Consider the following 16546-nt stretch of genomic DNA (forward strand, 5'->3'; position numbering starts at 1 on the left):
GGCATCAGGTCCCATCACTTCATGGCAAATAGATGGGGAAACAGTAGAAACAGTGGCTGACATTATTTTGGGGGGCTCCAAAATCACTGCAGATGATGATTGCACCCATGAAATTAAAAGACGCTTACTCCTTGGAAGGAAAGTTATGACCAACCTAGACAGAATATTAAAAAGCAGAGGCATTACTTTGTCAACAAAGGTCTGTCTAGTCAAGGCTATGGTTTTTCCAGTGGTCATGTATGGATGTGAGAGTTGGACTCCAAAGAAAGCTGAGCACCGAAAAATTGATGCTTTTGAACTGTGGTGTTGGAGAAGACTCTTGAGAGTCCCTTGGACTGCAAGGAGATCCAATCTGTCCATCTTAAAGGACATCAGTCCTGAGTGTTCATTGGAAGGACTGATGTTGAAGCTGAAACTGATGCAAAGAGCTGAATCATTTGAAAAGACCCTGATGCTGGAAAAGATTGAGGACAGGAGGAGAAGGGGTCGACAGAAGATGAGATGGTTGGATGGCATCACCAACTCAATGGACATAGGTTTGGGTGGATTCTGGGAGTTGATGATGGACAGGGAGGCCTGGCGTGCTGCGGTTCATGGGGTCACAAAAAGTCAGACACAACTGAGCAACTGAACTGACTGATCTTATTGTTTTAGCATCATTTGTTAAAATTATTATTCTTCCCTTTTGAATTGCCTTGACATTTTATAAAGAACCAAGTGACCACAAATGTAAGAATTTATTACTGGACTTTCTATCCCCTTTCATTGATCTGTAAGTCTGTCTTTGCACCAATACCATACTCTCTTGATTTGTTATTGTTCAGTTGCTCAGTCATGTCCAACTCTCTGTGACCCTATGGACTGCAGCGTGCCAGACTTCCCTGTCCTTCACCATCTCCCAGAGCTTGCTCAAACTCAGGTCCATTGAGTCAGTGATGCCATCCAACCATCTCATCCTCTGTTTTCCCTTTCTCCCCCTGCCTTCTATCTTTCCCAGCATCAGGGAAACTCACTCATCTTTTCCAGTGAGTCAGCTCTTCATATCACGTGGCCAAAGTATTGAAGCTTCCATTTCAGCATCAGTCCTTCCAATGAATATCCAGAGTTGATTTCCTTTAGGATTGACTGGTTTGATCTCACTGCAGTCCAAGGGGCTCTCAAGAGTCTTCCCCAACACCACAATTCGAAAGCATCAATGCTTTGGCACTCAGCCTTCTTTATAGTCCAACTCTCACAACGGTACATGACTACTGGAAAAACCACAGCTTTGACTATGTAGACCTTTGTCAGCAAAGGAATGTCTCTGCTTTTTAATACACTGTCTAGGTTTTTCTCTTGATTACCATAACTTTAAGTTTTAAAATCAAATAGTTAAGTCCTTCTAATTTTGTAAATAATAAACTGTGGAAAATTCTGAAAGAGATGGGAATACCAGACCACCTGACCTGCCTCTTGAGAAACCTATATGCAGGTCAGGAAGCAACAGTTAGAACTGGACATGGAACAACAGACTGGTCCCAAATAGGAAAAGGAGTACATCAAGGCTGTATATTGTCACCCTGCTTATTTAACTTATATGCAGAGTACATCATGAGAAACACTGGGCTGGAAGAAGCACAAGCTGGAATCAAGATTTCTGAGCGACTGAACTGAACTGAATTTTGTAAAAATATCTTGGCTATTCTAGGTCTTTTGCGTATTCATATAAATTTTAGGATCAGTTTATCAGTTTCTACAAAAGAGCTTGCTGGTATTTTGCAAAGATTGTGTAGAACTGATAAATCATTTGGGAGAGAACCGGCACCTTAATGGTAATGTTTTTATTGTGGTTGTTTAGTCTCCAAGTTGTGTCTGGCTCTTTTGCAACCCCGTGTACTGTAGCCTGCCAGGCTCTTCTGGTGTGTTTTATTACAGTCCATGAAAATGGAATGTTACTCATTTATTTAGGTTGTCTTTTAGTTTCATTTAACAATGCTTTGTAGTTTTTAGTGTAAAATTTTTTGCATGTCTTTTGTTAAATGTATTCCTAAGTGTTCTTTTTAATGTGATTTTGAAAGGGATTAGTTTAAGTTTTGGATATATCATTGCTAACATATAGATATACAATTGATTTTTTATGTTGATTTCATATTCTCAAACCTTTCTAAATTTATTTATTACACGTTTATATAATGTATATCTGATTGAATATGCTGTATTCTGTTTCTATGTTTCCATATATGTTAATGAGGGATATTTGTCTATAGCTCTTTTTTCTTGAAGTGTGATCAAGTTTTGTCTTCAGGGTTTTCTTCTTATCCCTTAAATTTTATGTTTCCCATCTTTTCATTCCTTCTAGATACATTTCTGGCAGAGATCCCCAACTAATTTCTACCTTACTAATTTGTTATTTTATGGTATCTAATCTTCAGTAATCTATCTGCTCAGTTTGTTTCAATGACTGTATTTTTCATAACCAGTGAAATAACTGGAAGCCAGAAGCTTATTAGTGCTTCATATTGCTAATATTCTCCCTTATCTTTTTGGGAGAATATTATCTTTTTGGTGGCATTTCTTTTACTCATTTAAGATTTCTCACTAGTTTTGGCCTAGTAATTCTGCTCCTCTAGGACAAATTGTCCAGTTTCTTTTTTTAAATTTTCTTTTGTGAATTTATACTCCTCAACTGTAATATTTTCCCTATGATCTCATATTCTCTTGGGAGTATCAGCAGCTTCAGCTGTAATTCATACTTGAAAGGGAGGATCAAAAACCTGAGACTTGGACTGTGATTCCTCTGATGAGATTTTCTTTTTTTTTTTGAGACGGTACAGGAAAGAGGAACCTCAGGGTGAAAAGCCATTTGTGTTACAATCTGGACTCTGCTAGTTCCATTCTACCTTTCCTTGAAGAGAACATGCCCCTAGGTTTCCCCCCAGTATCCCTGCATTTGCTATCCCTTCTCCATTAGCTGCTGTATTGTGTGGCATCATTTAGACCCCAGGGTGGAGGGAAGTAAAGGAGAGAACTATTCCACGCCTACCTGTATGTGTAATTATCAGCTTCCCTATGTAACTCTGCCTGCTTGGATAGGTGCTGGACTGGACCTACTGTTTCCATGCCCACTTCGAGTTGGGGTGTGCTGTGATACTCCAGGGTGATATGATTAGAAAAGGGCATAATCAGAGAGCCCATCTCTCCATTATACTCCTTACCTAAACCAGTGTCCAGCTGTGATGCCAGGCTTTCCTTTTTCCACTACAATGATATCCAACTCCATTTCATCTCCCAGGGATTTCTTTTTTTTTTTTTTTTTTTTGACTTTCACTTTATTTTTTTTTCTTTTTTAAATTTTATTTTATTTTTAAACTTTACAATATTGTATTAGTTTTGCCAAACATCAAAATGAATCTGCCACAGGTATACCCATGCTCCCCATCCTGAACCCTCCTCCCTCCTCCCTCCCCATACCCTCCCTCTGGGTCGTCCCAGTGCACCAGCCCCAAGCATCCAGTATCGTGCATCGAACCTGGACTGGCGACTCGTTTCATACATGATATTATACATGTTTCAATGCCATTCTCCCAAATCTCCCCACCCTCTTCTTCTCCCTCTCCCACAGAGTCCCAGGGGTTTCTTAGAGTTTCTGAGTTATTCTCCAAGATCCATCATCACCCTCTCACTTACATGACATCTCAAGGATTAGATTTGGGTCCCCCAGGAAGGCAGTAGTGTTGTTAATTTCATTTCTTTTCAGGAACTGAATTCTACAGATTGAACTTTTAGGAGGTAGTCATGAATTTCTGAAATTACTTTAAAGGTAAGTCAAAGATCCTTCCTACTGGGCTTCCTGTGACATTGCTCCAATTTTCCAAGGATGCAAAACATTTCATTGTATTCCCAAAGGTTCCTTGATATTCCCAACTTTGAGGCACTGCAGAAATTCCCGTATGTTTGTTCATGGACTGTTGCATCACTGTCACTTTGTGTACTTGATCAAAAATAGATTTCTGGGCCTCTTCCTAGAGATAGTTAATCAAAATGGAGAGATCTATTAGGAAATCTTTTTAACAGGTGTCTTTGTGCATACTTCTGATGTATAATCAGATTTGGAAACCACTTGGGGAAGGCATTACAGCTGCCACTGTCCAGTATGGTACCACTGGCCACAGTGGCTATTGACCATTTGAAATGTACTGATCTAAGTTGAGATGTAGTATAAGTGTGAAATATTTACATTGGATTATATGTAGTATAAATGTGAAATACATTGGATTACAAAGATTTAGTATAAAATTTAATAACTTTCATATTGAGTACATGTTGAAATAGTATTTTAGATACAGTGGGCTATGTATAATACATTATTAAAATTATTTTCACTTGTTTCATTTTACTTTTTAAAATGTAGGTACTTGAAAATTTTAGATTATGTATGTGGCTCACATTAAATTTTCATTGGACAATGCTGGACCAATGGACCAAGCAGATACTATTAAAATTTAAATTCTAATTAGATGGGCCTAGTATTCTTGCCTAGAGAATCGCGTGGACAGAGGAGCCTGGTGGGCTGCTGTCCATGGGGTCGCACAGAGTTGGACGCGACTGAAGCGACTTAGCATGCATGCATGCATTGGAGAAGGAACTGGCAACCCACTCCAGTATTCTTGCCTGGAGAATCCCAGGGACGGAGGAGCCTGGTGGGCTGCCGTCTATGGGGTCACACAGAGTTGGACATGACGGAAGCAACTTAGCAGCAGCAGCAGCAACATAATGTGAATGATCAAGAATTAGCTAAGTGTTAGTTCACTTATTAATTTGTTAATTCAGTCAATAAATATTTGTTTCTTCTGTGTACTTTCCAGACTGCTGCCTGAGCATCTGTGCAAAACACAAGTCTGATAATGTCAGGCAAGGCCTTAAAACTCTTGAATGCCTAATGTTGCTCTAATTACAAAAGAGCTAAATCCTCATTATGGGCTTGCAAAGACCCCCTTATATTCTGGCCCATAGCTTCTCCTCATCCTCATCTCTAATTACTCATCCTCTAGATGGCCAGTAAGCACTACTTTCCTAGGGGAGCCTTCCTTAGCTATTCCTCCTCCTTTTGCTCCAGCCTCAGTAGAATTTCTATGTGTTTCTTTCAAATTGTAATAACATATTCATGAATATTATCATTTTATTAACACTAGTTTCTCTCCAGATAGTGAGCTCATTAAGCACAGGGACCTTGCCATTTTGCTCATTTTAAATTGCCAACTTGGGTCACCGTGTCTAGTTTGCAACACACAAGAAGACTTGAAGGACTTGAGCACCTGTTTGCATCACGCACCATGCTGTTCTGTGTGATTATGAACATTAAAATCTGTCTTCAGGGGAGTCACAGTTAAGTGAAGGAAGACAAACATGTGAAAAGCAGTAACAATAAAGTGAAGCAAGTGTAGAGGATAAAATGTGATATAAAGAGGAGGCAGCCTGCATTTCTTTGTAGGGAAAGTTGGGAGAGCTTTCCTAAGGACCTGACTTGAAGAATGAGCAGTACTGGTCAGGAGGTCAAGGTGGGAAAGCTTTATAGACAGAGGAATGAAAAAGTGTACCATGTTTAGGGAACAGCAGATAAGTTAGGTGTGAACTGCTGCTGCTGCTGCTAAGTCACTTCAGTCATGTCCGACTCTGTGCAACCCCAGAGACGGCAGCCCACCAGGCTCCCCCGTCCCTAGGATTCTCCAGGCAAGAACACTGGAGTGGGTTGCCAGACTACTGGAGTATAATGACTCTGATTAGAAAGGAAGGAGAGAAGATTGACAAGTGATGAGAGGCCAGGTCTTCAAGGCCTAATAGGCCTTGGAGAGAAGCTTGCATGTCTTCATTTCCTGTGCAGTCAGAAGCCAGATTGATTTCCTGAGCCTGTGTTCTTAGGTTGGGACACAGAAGTAAGTGGTCAGGGAAGGAACCACTGGTTGGTTCTGGGTTTGATTATTCTTTAGCAGGGGAACATGACGTTCTGTGATTTGGATGGGCTTGTTATTAAAATACAAGTAACAGTTCCCAAAGAATTGGCTGGATCTGTTATTGGCAAAAGCATGATAAGGATCTAATAAATAAATAATGATTCAGGAGGGTTTAGTCATAATTGATGAGCCTTTAGAAGGATCCAGTAATCGGGTCATTGCTATTAGAGGACTCTGGGACCTAATACACAAGGCATTGTGTTTGCTGCAAAGAAGTATGTGGAATAGGTTCCTAAAACAATTTTAAAGTTTTCTGAAAAAAAAATCTAAAATTTTTATTTTTATCTTTTTAATACCTAAAGCCTAAAAACAGCAATTTTTACTAGCCAGAATAATTCTTAGTTTTGAAACCAAACTAAACAAATTCTGTTTGTTTTAATTTCTCACTTCCAACTGTTAAACCAAAAACTTGTTTGGGTTTACTAATTACATTTTGTACAAAGTTTTAAATTTTTAATTGTAGGAAAACTTGGAAGTTTTTCTGTGGTATTTTGAATTATATAGGAAATAGTAAGGGACAATTAAATATTAACTGAATATTATGTATAGCATCTCAGCATTTGTATTGGTTGTTAAACAGCTTAATCTCTTTTATAAATCCAAAACATGTCACTGAGAAAAAGTAAATATAAAATCCATAAAGTTTTCCTTTTTAAATGAATTACTCTTTTTAATGAAAATATTAGTATTAATATTTTGAAATAGGTGTCATTAACACCAATTACATGGCAGCAAATGGAAATAGAAAAAATAGGGCTATTATCTGGGTTTTTTAACTAATGCAAGCTATTTATAGAATAATAATGGAACATACATGGATGAAATAAGTTATCCTGGTTACAGAGGAGGGGCAGTGAAATCACAGAGAGCTAGGTAATTATATCTCTGCAAGTTTTCTGCCATTTGACCTTGGGCAAAATCTCAGTTCTTCATATGTCAATTTATTTTAGGATGAAATGCATGAAAGCTTTTAGTACAGTTCCTCACAGGACAAAAATACCTAACATAATATAAATAAATCATTAATGATTGTTATTGTTTTTTTTTAATTTTTGGTTCCCTTTATTTTGTTTTAATTGTACTGAAGAAGGCAATGGCACCCCACTCCAGTACTCTTGCCTGGAAAATCCCATGGACGGAGGAGCCTGGTGGGCTGCAGTCCATGGGGTCGTTAAGAGTCAGACATGACTGAGCGACTTCACTTTCACTTTTCACTTTCATGCATTGGAGAAGGAAATGGCAAACTCACTCCAGTGTTCTTGCCTGGAGAATCCCAGGGACAGGGGAGCCTGGTGGGCTTCCGTCTATGGGGTCGCACAGAGTTGGACACGACTGAAGCGACTTAGCAGCAGCAGCAGCAGCATAGTTGGTTTACAATGTAGTGTTAATTTCTGCTGTACAGCAAGTGACTCAGTTATACATACATAATTTTTTTGTATATGTAAAAGAATATATTTATATACTTTTTCATATTCTTATTCATTGTGGTTTATCACAGGATATATAATATAGTTCCCGATATTATAGAGTAGTAGGACCTTGTTGTCTATCCATTCTATGTATAATAGTTTGTATCTGCTAATTCCAAACTCCCAATCCTTCTCTTCCCTACTCCTCTCACCCTTGGAGCCACAAATCTGTTCTCTGTATCTGTGGGTCTGTTTTTGTTTCATAGATACGCTGTGTTGTATTTTAGATTCCACACATAAGTGATATTATATGGTATTTATCTTTCTCTTTGACGTATTTCAGTTTGTATGATAATATAAACTGGTTGCACCCGTGTTGCTGCAAATGGCATTATTTTGTTCTTTTTTATAGCTAATATTCCATTGTATAAATGTACCATATCTTCTTTATCCATGCATCTGTCAATGGACATGTAAGTTGTTTCCATGTCTTGACTATTGTGTATAGTGCTGCTATGAACACAGGAATGCATGTATCTTTTTGAATTATGGTTTTGTCTGGTTATATGCTGAGGAGTGGGCTTGCCAGATCATATGGCAACTCTATTTTTAGTTTTTTTGAGAAACCACCGTACAGTTTTCCATCATGGCTATACCAATTGACGTTCCTATCAACAGTGTAAGAAGTGTAAGAGGGTTCCCTTTTTTAAAACATCTTCTCCAGCATTTGTTACTTGTAGACTTTTTAAAAATTAATTTATCTGTTTTAATTGGAGGCTAATTACTTTACAGTGTTGTGGTGGTTTTTGCCATACATCGACATGAATCAGCCATGGATGTACATGTGTCCCCCCATCCTGAATACCCCTCCTGCCTCCCTCCCCACCCCATCCCTCTCAGTTGTCCCAGAGCACTGGCTTTGAGTGCCCTGCTTCATGCATCGAACTTGCACTAGTCATCTATTTTACATATGCTGCTGCTGCTGCTGCTAAGTCACTTCAGTCGTGTCCAACTCTGTGCAACCCCATAGATGGCAGCCCACCAGGTTCCTGGGATTCTCCAGGCAAAAATACTGGAGTGGGTTGCCATTTCCTTCTCCAATGCATGCATGCATACTAAGTCGCTTCAGTCATGTCGGTCTCTGTGCAACTGCATAGATGGCAGCCCACCAGGCTCCTCTGACCACAGGATTCTCTAGGCAAGAATACTGGAATGGGTTGCCATTTCCTTCTCCATTTACATATGCACTGGTCATCTATTTTACGTACATATTTCAATGCTGTGCTCTCAAATCATCCCACCCTTGCCTTCTCCCACATAGTCCAAAAGTCTGTTCTTTACATCTGTGTCTCTTTTGCTGTCTTGCATATAGGGTCGTCAGTACTGTCTTTCTAAATTCCATATATATGCATTAGTATACCATATTGGTATTTCTCTTTCTGACTTACTTCACTCTATAATAGGCTCCAGTTTCATCCATCTCATTAGAATTGACTCAAATGTGTTCTTTTTTATAGCTAAGTAATATTCTGTTGTGTATATGCACCACAACTTCCTTATCTATTCATCTGCCGTTGGACATCTAGCTTGCTTCCATGTTGTAGCTATTGTAAACAGTGCTGCGATGAACATTGGGGTCCACGTGTCTCTTTCAGTTCTCGTTTCCTCAGTGTGTATGCCCAGCAGTGGGATTGCTGGGTCATATGGCAGTTCTAGTTTCAGTTTTTTTAGGAATCTCCACACTGTTCTCCATAGTGGCTGTACATTCCCACCAACAGTGTAAGGGGGTTCCCTTTTCTCCACACCCTCTCCAGCATTTATTGTTTGTAGACTTTTTGATGGCAGTCATTCTGACTGGTGTGAGATGGTACCTTGTGGTTTTGATTTGCATTTCTCTGATAATGAATGATGTTGAGCATCTTTTCGTGTGTTTGTTAGTCATCTATATGTCTTCTTTGGAAAAATGTCTGTTTAGTTCTTTGGCCCACTTTTTTATTGGGTCGTTTATTTTTCTGGTATTGAGCTGCATGAGCTGCTTGTATATTTTAGAGATTAATTCTTTGTCACTTGTTTCATTTGCTATTATTTCTTCCCATTCTGAAGGCTGCCTTTTCACCTTGCTCTGTTGTGCAAAAGCTTTTACGTTTAATTATGTCCCAATTGTTTATTTATTTTTTTATTTCCATTACTCTGGGAGGTGGGTCATAGAGGATCTTGCTGTGATTTATGTCAAGAGTGTTCTGCCTAGGTTTTCCTCTAAGAGTTTTATAGTATCTGGTCTTAAATTTAAGTCTTTAATCCATTTTGAGTTTATTTTTGTGTGTGGTGTTAGAAAGTGTTAGAGTTTCATTCCTTTACAACTTGTAGACTTTTTAATGATGGCCATTCTGACTGGTGTGAGGTGATAGCTTGTTGCAGTTTCGTTTCTCTAGTAATTAGTGATGATGAATATCTTTTCATGTGCTTACAGGCCATCTGTATGTCTCCTTTGAAGAAATGTCTATTTAGGTCTTTTGCCCATTTTATGACTGGGGTGTTTGTTTTTGTTATCGAATTATGAAAGTTGTCTGTATATTTTAGAAATTAAGGGCATTGTTGATAGCATCATTTGCAATATTTTCTCCCAATATGTAAGTTGGCTTTTTGTTTTATGTCTTCCTTTGCTGTGCCAAAGCTGATAATTTTGATTATTTCCCATTTGTTTATTTTTGCTTTATTTCTGTTGCCTTGAGAGACTGACTTAAGAAAATATTGGTATGATTTATGTCAGAGAAAGTTTGCCTGTGTTCTCATCTAGGATTTAATGGTGTCTTATATTTAAATCTTCAAGTGATTTTGAGTTTATTTTTGTGCAGTGTCAGGTTGTGTTCTGAGTTCATTGATTGACATGCAGCTTTCTAACTTCCAGCACCACTAGATGAAGAGACTGTCTCCTCGCCATTAATTGTTCATAGGTGTTGGGTTTATTTCTGGGCTCTCTGTTCTGTTGATCCGTATGTTTTGTTGTTGTTCAGTCATTAAGTTGTGTCCAACTCTTTGAGACCCCTGAATTGCGAATATCTGTTGGATCATAGAAAAAGCAAGAGAATTCCAGAAACACATCTGCTTCATTGATCATGCTAAAGCCTTTGACTGTGTGGATCACAACAAACTGTGGAAAATTCTTAAAGAAATTGAAATACCAGACCACTTTACCTGCCTCCTGAGAAATCTATATGTAGGTCAAGAAACAACAGTTAGGATGGAACATGGAACAGTGGACTGGTTCCAAATTGGGAAAGGAATACGTCAAGGCTGTGTATTGTCACCCTGCTTATTTAACATATATGCAGGGTACATCATGCGAAATGCTGGACTGGATGAAGCACAAGCTGGAATCAAGATCAGGGAAAAATATCAATAACTTCAGACATGCAGATGATACCACCATTATTGCAGAAAGTGAAGAAGAACTAAAGAGCCTTGATGAAAGTGAAAGAGGAGAGTGAAAAAGGTGGCTTAAATCTCAACATTGAAAAAACTAAGATCATGGCATCCGGTCCTATCACTTCATGGCAAGTGGATGGGGAAACAGTGGAAACTGTGATAGACTTTGTTTTCTTTCTTTGTTTTAAAATAACCCTGGTATTTTCAAGTGCAATGTGACATTTACAAGGAGAGATCTTTGACTTAGCCATTGAAAGCCTCATTAAGGTTAGAATACTGAGAAAACATAGAGGTTGATTGCAGAGAAGCATTTAAATGAGAAGTTAATATATAAAAAAACTTAAAAAACCCCATGTGTTTGGAAATTAAATGTTGACTTTTAAATGATACATGTATCTAAGAAGCCATAGCAAGGAAATTTAGAAAAAAAATATATATTTTTTAATTTTTTTTAGTTACTTTTTTTTTAAATTTTATTTTATTTTTAAACTTTACAATATTGTATTGGTTCTGCCATATATCGAAATGAATCCACCACAGGCATACATATGTTCCCCATCCTGAACCCTCCTCCCTCCTCCCTCCCCATACCATCCCTCTGGGTCGTCCCAGTGCACCAGCCCCAAGCATCCAGTATTGTGCATCAAATCTGGACTGGCGACTCGTTTCATATATGATATTATACATATTTCAATGCCATTCTCCCAAATCATCCCACCCTCTCCCTCTCCAACAGAGTCCAAAAGACTGTTCTATACATCAGTGTCTCTTTTGCTGTCTCGTATACAGGGTTGTTGTTACCATCTTTCTAAATTCCATATATATGTGTTAGTATATTGTATTGGTGTTTTTCTTTCTGGCTTACTTCTCCAAAGAAGACATACAGATGGCTAGAAAATATCTTTAACCAAATAAAAATGAACAGAATGAATGAGAATTTGTTGCATGCATCTGAAGATGCTCAGAATGCAATTTTATACAATGTGGAATCTTGAAAAAGGTATGAAAACAAATAATGGACACTAACATAAAATTTTGTGTAATTTGAACAAAGTCTGTGTTTATTAATAATACTATATTACATGTTTTAATAATACTATAATACTTTAATATATATAATACTATAATACTTTAATAATACTATATCACATATTTTCTATTTTTAAAATTTTTTACTACCTATTATTTCTTTATACTCTGAAAATTGGATTAGAAATTTCAAGCCTCTTCAAAAAATTTTTTTAATCACTTAAGTAATAAACTTTCTAGACTTTTACAAATAATACTAGATACTGAAATACATGGAACTATATCAAACTTCTGAGTGAATATAAATTTAAATTAGCATTCTATTCATACTAAGTCAAACAGTGGAAGAAAAATGTCATACATTTTTTAGCTATTCAAAAATTCATACGTTTTCTAAAAATATGTACATTATACATACTATTTATATTTATATATGTGTACAGAAGCTTTTCTCTTACACTTGATAAAGCCTTGAGAAGCAGCAAGAACAAAAAGAGGGAGAAATTGGAATACAGAAACTAAATGAAATGGGAGCATTGAAAATGAAATAGATAAAGTGAAACAAGCTAGATAAAGGTCAAAGATCATCATGTACTCCAGTTTCACTCTTTGTGACTCCATGGACTATAGCCCACTGGGCTTCTCTGTCCATGAGATTCTGCAGGGAAGACTACGGGAGTTGTTAATTGTTCCCTTCTCCAGGTGATCTTTCTGACCCAGGGGTCAAACTCAGGTGTCCTGCATTGAAGGAAGGTTCTTTACCACCTGAGCCACCAGGGAAGCAATTCCAAAAATATTCTGATATGCATCTGGATTTTAAAAAGTGATTGCATGTTTTTCTATTGAATGGTACTTTCAGTGATATGGAATTCCGTTATTTTCTGTTGACCAATCATGATACAATGATATTAAGTGAATAATAATCACAATAGGAAAAGATGTTTATCAGTTTTCACAATCAACAGCTAGATAAAATATAAAAGATAATTACAATTGAAAGCCATAATGGAAACATGATTAACCTAACAATATAAAATAATTACATAGGTTAAATAAAATGTGGTAAGTGGAAGTGCATACATGCACATGTTTTTATCCATCTAGCCAGTCTGTGTCTTTTGATTGGTGTAGTTAAACCATTTACTTTATTTTCTGTAGGTCCTTTCCTTCTCTTGTGTTTCCTGCCTAGAAAAGTTCCTTTAGCATTTGTTGTGCAGCTGGATTGCTGATACCAAATTCTCTTTAACTTTTGCTTGTCTGGAAAGCTTTTGATTTCTCTGTCAAGTCTGAACAAGAGTCTTTCTGAGTAGAGTATTCTTGGTGGTAGGATCTTCCCGTTCATCACTTTAAATATATAGTGCCATTCCCTTCTGACTTGTAGAGTTTCTGTTGAGAAATCGGCTGATAACCTTATGGGAGTTCTCTTGTATGTTATTTGTCATTTTCCCCTTGTTGCTTTTAATAATTTATCTTTGTCTTTAATTTTCATCAGCTTGACGACAATGTGTGTCAGTGTATCGGTGCTTGGGTTTATCCTGCCTGGGACTCTGCACTTTTGGACTTGGTTGGCTATATCCTTTCCCATGTTAGGAAGCTTTTCATCTATTATCTCTCCAAATATTTTCTCAGGTCCTTTCTCTCTCTCTTCTCCTTCTGGAGTCCCTATAATGTGAATTTTGGTGCATTTAATGTTGTCCTAGAGGTCTCTTAGGCTGTCCTCATTGATTTTCAGTCTTTTTTCTATTCTATTCTGTGACAGTGATGTCCACTATTCTGTCTTCCAGGTAACTTGTCTGTTCTTCTACCTCAGTTATTCTGCTGTTGATTCCTTCTAGTATTTTGTTCGTCTGTTTGTTCTTTAGTTCTTGTAGGTCTTTGATAAACATTTATTGCATCTTCTCCATTCTTTCTCCAAGATCCTGGATCATCTTCACTATCATTATTTTGAATTCTTTTTCTGGAAGATTGCATATCTCCACTTCATTTTGTTGTTTTTCTGGGATTTTTGTTTTTTTTCTTCATCTGGGACATAACCCTCTGCATTTTCATTTTGATTAACTGTCTTTGATGAGATTTTCATTATAGCCCTCTACAGGATTGTGGTTCTTCTTGCTTTTTCTGTCTGCCCTCTGGTGAATGAGGCTATGGAGCTTGTGTAAGCTTCCTGATAGAAGGGACTGGTGGTGGGAAAACCTGGGTCTTGCTGTGCTCAATAAAATTCGAATCCAGTTATCTGCTGATTGCTTGTGGTTGTGTTCCTTCCCTGTTAGTTGTTTGGCCTGAGGTGACCCAGCCCTGGGGGTCTATGGGCTCAATGGTAGAGTTAATGGTGACCTCCAAGAGGACTTATGTCAAAGGGGACCTTCCAGGATTGCTTCTGCCAGGACCTCATCCCTGTGGTAAGCCACTGCTGACACATGCCTCCACAGGAGACCCTCCAACACTAGCAGGTAGGTCTGGTTCAGTCTCCTGCAGGTTCACTGCTCTTTTCCTCTGGGTCATGGTACACACAAGGTTATGTGTTTTCTAAGAGTAGAGTCTCTGTTTCCCCTAGTCCTGTGGAAGTCCTATAATCCAATCCTGCTGGTCTTCAAAGTCAGATTCCCTGGGATTCCCAGTTCCTTTGCCAGATCCCATGCTGGGAAGTGTGACCTAGGGCTCAGAACCTTCACAACAGTGGGAGAACTTCTTTGGTATTATTGTTTCCCAGTTTGTGGATCACCCAGCTGGTGAGTGTTGGATTTGATATTATGGTTTGCACCTCTCCAACCATCTCACTGTGTCGGCTCATTTGTCTTTGGATTTGGGGTATCTTTTTTTGGTGGGTTCCAGCATCCTCCTGGTGATGGTCATTCACCAGCTAATTGTGATTTTTGTGCTCTCGCAAGAGTAGATAAGCACACGTCCTTCTACTCCACCATCTTATACCAATCTCAACCTCTGCTTCCTTATTTTATTTCTCTTACTGTGTAAGTTTAGGCAAACCATTATCTACTGTATTTTTGGAAGCCTGTGTATATGTGGGAACTGGTATAAGTTTAATATTTTTGGCACAAGGGCTGCTTTTAGTATGGATACTTGCTGCCTCTTCACTGTGGTGACCATTATCCCCTTGAAAAGGGGTGTGCAGGTGCCAGGGCCTCGTGTCAATGGGGGCTACTCCATTTCTTCTAAGGGATTCTTTCCCACAGTAGTAGGTATAACGGTCATCTGAGTTAAATTCACCCATTCTAATCCATTTTAGTTCACTGATTCCTAAAATGTCGATGTTCACTCTTGCCATCTCCTGTTTGACCACTTCCAATTTACCTTGATTCACAGACCTAACACCCAGGTTCCTATGTAATATTGCTCTTTACAGTATCAGATTTTTCTTGTATCACCAGTCACATCCACAACTGGGTGTTGTTTTTGCTTTGGCTCCGTCATCAATCTTTCTGGAGTTATTTCTCCACTCTTCTCCAGTAGCGTATTGGGCAACTACCAACATGGGGAGTTCATCTTTCAGTGTCCTATCTTTTTGCCTTTTCATACTGTTCATGGGATTCTCAAGGCAAGAATACTGAAGTGGTTTTCCATTCCCTTTTCCAGTGAACCACATTTTGTCAGAACTCTCCCCCATGACCTGTTTTGGGTGGCCCTACAAGGCATGGCTCATAGTTTCATTGAGTTAGACAAGGCTGTGGTCCATGTGATTAGATTGGTTAGTTTTCTGTGATTGTGGTTTTCAGTCTGTCTGCCCTCTGATGGATGGGGATAAGAGGCTTATGGAAGCTCCTGAAGGGAGAAACTGACTGAGGGGGAAACTGGGTCTTGTTCTGATGGCGGGGCCATGCTCAGTAAATCTTTAATTTTCTATTGACGGGCGGAGCTGTGTTCCCTCCCCGCTATTTACCTGGGGCCAAACTATGGTGGAGGTAATGAAGATAATGGTGACCTCCTTCAGAGGATCCCATGCATGTACTTGTACCCTTAGTACCCCCAACCCATCAGCAGGCCACCACTGACCCACGCCTCCACTGGAGACTCCTACTAGACATTCCTGGGCAAGTTGGGTCAGTCTCTTGTGGGGTCACTGATCTTTTGTCCTGGGTCGTGGTATACACAAGGTTCTGTTTGTGCCCTCCAAGAGTCTATTTCCCAGTCCTGTGTAAGATCTGGCAGCTGTATGCTGGGGTTAATGGTGACATCCTTTGTTACTTGGGAGGTTTCTAAGAACAGTTTCAATTTCAGAACTTGTGATCGGTCTGTTCAAATTTTCTATTTCTTCATGGTTCCTTTCTAAGAATTTTGTCCATTTCCTCCACGTTTACACTTTATTGGCATACAATTGTTCATAGTAGTCTCTTAACAATCCTTGGTATGCCTGTGGAGTCAATGGTAGCTTCTCCATTTTCATTTCTAATCTTATTCATTTGAGTCCTCCCCCTCTTTTTCTATTTTGTTTATCTTTTCAAAGAGCTGGCTTTTAGTTTCATTGATCTTTGCAATTGTTTTCTTTGTCTCTGTTTTATTTCTGCTCTGATCTTTATGATTTATTTCCTTCTACTAACTTTAGGTTTTCTTTGTCCTTCTTTATTTAGTTGTTTTAGGTGTAAGGTTAGGTTATTTATTGGAGATTTTTCTTGTTTCTTGAGGTAAGGTTGTAAAAGTATTTCTTGAGGTATTGCTGTAAACTCCTGTCTTAAAACT

General features: G+C 38.5%; 1 long non-coding RNA gene across 2 annotated transcripts in view; it reads left to right on the top strand.

Moving 5' to 3' along the window:
* LOC147375711 (uncharacterized) overlaps nucleotides 1-16546 on the top strand; it is a 157871-nt gene that overhangs the window by 25907 nt on the left and 115418 nt on the right. The window contains exon 1 of one of the 2 annotated variants that reach the window (XR_015160382.1): nucleotides 14169-14304. The exons of the other annotated variant lie outside the window; for it this stretch is intronic. This is a non-coding gene — a long non-coding RNA (uncharacterized LOC147375711). Of the gene's footprint in view, nucleotides 1-14168; nucleotides 14305-16546 lie in introns of those variants that run through there. 2 annotated transcript variants of the gene reach the window in all.

This window comes from Bos grunniens, chromosome 3, assembly GCF_055505025.1.
Source record: "Bos grunniens cultivar Pamir isolate PY7600 chromosome 3, Bosgru_T2T1.0, whole genome shotgun sequence".
NCBI classification, from domain to species: domain Eukaryota; kingdom Metazoa; phylum Chordata; class Mammalia; order Artiodactyla; family Bovidae; genus Bos; species Bos grunniens.